General features: G+C 46.6%; 1 pseudogene; it reads right to left on the bottom strand.

The window, feature by feature from the left end:
- Positions 1 to 1,767: 1,767 nt before the first annotated feature.
- Positions 1,768 to 1,886, bottom strand: LOC141131043 (5S ribosomal RNA; annotated as a pseudogene).
- Between the last annotated feature and the right edge of the window lie 439 nt (positions 1,887 to 2,325).

The following is a 2,325-nucleotide window of genomic DNA, read 5'->3' as shown; positions in this document are numbered from 1 at the left end:
ATGTCTCCTCCCCTAGTAAGTCACAGGATTTTTTTCTCTGCTTTGTAAATTTTTGCAAAAAGCTTTAATAAATATTACCTGATTCATAAAAGAAGCAATAAGATGGAAATGGGATGGTAAAAAAAGAAAATGGAAAGAAAGGTATGGTAATTGTTTTTATTATGGTCAGCAAGCTACTATATTTTTATTACTAAATGGGTCTTGATGACTGTCTCCCCCTCTTACTACCCACCCCCCGTGTTCTTTTTAACCCCCCTCCCTACCGCGTACCGCGCGGCAGGAGATTCAGTTTTCTGTTCCCGGCCGGCCGGACTGAAAGGAAGTGAGCACTCAGTGTGTGCACTTCCTGTCAGTCCGTCCGGGAACAGGAAACTGAATCTCCTGTACCACGCGGACTGCAGGAGGAAGGAAGAGGAGCTCGGCCACGCTACAGGCTGCAGCTTATAGGAAGCGGCGGCCGGTGGAGCGGCTGGGGCCCCAGGCCAGCTCGGGGCCCCAAGCAATTGCTTGTTTTGCCTGTCCTATCGCGACGGGCCTGCCAACAGGACTGAATTCAAGTCCCAAGGGTTCAGGGGGGACTTAACCGGAGGTTTTAAACCGCGTTACCCCCTGAATAAAGCTACAAACCAAAGAGTGTGAAGCAAGTGGTTGCTGAAAAAATACAGATAAGGCCGAAACCTGGTACTTGATAGTACTCAAGACTGGCTTTATTTCTAATTCCATCGGTAGAAAGTCAAGGATTCTACCTATAATATATTTCCTGGGGTGCCATCCCCTGGATTCACACCAGGAGACATATGCCTTCCAGACTCTATAATATATGACTCTGGAGGCCGGGTTCCTTGCATTAACCAGAGTAGACTCCACTGAACCTGACAGTCCACGCTTCTCCAGAATGTGGGTCTCAATAGCCAAACCCTTAAATTTAGCGTTTGTAAAGTAGGATGGAATACCAGACCTTGTGAGAGAAGGTCTGGCCATGGTGGTAGGGTCCATGGGTCCCTTACTGCCATCTTTATGATCTCTGCATACCAAGATTTCCTGGGCCATGCTGGGGGCCACAAGAATCACCGACTTCCCTTCCTGCTTGATCCTGTGAAGAAGTCGTGGAAACAGGCAGAATAGGAGGGAATGCATAAATCAGTGAGAACCGATTCCACGGGAATAGCAAGGCATCTGTTCCACATGCTAGCAGATCCTTTGTTCTTGACCCAAAGTTGTAGATTTCTTTGTTAAACCTGGACGCAACAGATCTATGTCTGGGATCCCCCATCTTTGCATATTGATATGAAGATATCGGGGTGAAGGAACCATTCTCCCGGGAAGAACTGCTGGCGACTCAAGTAGTCTGCATGCCAATTTTCTATTCCTGGAGTGAAGACACCCGATAGGTAAAGTACATTGTTTTCTGTCCAAGATAGGATATGATTCACCTTTCTCTGGGCCGCACAACTTCTTGTGCCCCCTTGGTGATTAATATAGGCCATTGCTGTGGCATTTTCGGATTGAATCCTGGCAGGACAATTCCATAAACTGAACATTCAGGCCCTCAGGACCAAGTGCTCTGCCTGAATTTCTAGAATGTTAATGGGCAAGGCCATTTCTGATCTGGGCCACTTCTCTTGGACAGTTGCCTCTTCCAGGACTGCTTCCCAACCCAAAAAAAGGTTGGCATATGTTGTTACCACTTCCCAGGTAACTGAAGAAAGGATTTTCCCCTTTGCAGATTTTTGGTTTTTAACCATAAACTGAGGCTCTGGCTCACCCAGCCTACAGCACCTGGTATTTCCAGGCGGTCTCCCATCCAGGCACTAACCAGGCCTGACCCTGCTTAGCCTCCAAGATCCAACAAGATTGGGCATTTTCAGGGTGATGTAGCCGTAGGCTTTGGAATCAGACACACTGGCAATCTAGAGCTTGAACCCTTTGTTCAAAGCCAATAGAATATTGTTTTGCAGCAGTCTCGAATGAAACTAAACACAAGGAACGGCCTCGAATGAAGCCACCATCTTTCCGACCAACAACCTCATGCAAAGCTGAATAGAAGAATTCATCTTGCTTCGACCACCTGAATCAGTTCCTTTTATGGCACTGATCTTTGCCTGGGGCAAGAATACCCTTTTCAGGGTGTATCTATGATCAGACCCAAGTATTTTAGCCTTCTTCATGGTTTTAAAGAAGATTTATTCTAGATGGGAGAATCCGACCTAGATATTCTAGGTAGTTGAATGTGGTGACCATACTTTGGTCTAAGCGGGCTACCGACTGGTCTATCAAGAACAGATCGTCTAGGTAAACCATAATCATTATACCTTGGGCCCTTAA

Source organism: Aquarana catesbeiana, linkage group LG02, assembly GCF_042186555.1.
Source record: "Aquarana catesbeiana isolate 2022-GZ linkage group LG02, ASM4218655v1, whole genome shotgun sequence".
Taxonomy (NCBI): Eukaryota; Metazoa; Chordata; class Amphibia; order Anura; family Ranidae; genus Aquarana; species Aquarana catesbeiana.
Note: the sequence above shows the minus strand (reverse complement) of the source record. Positions and strands in the feature narration are given on the sequence as shown.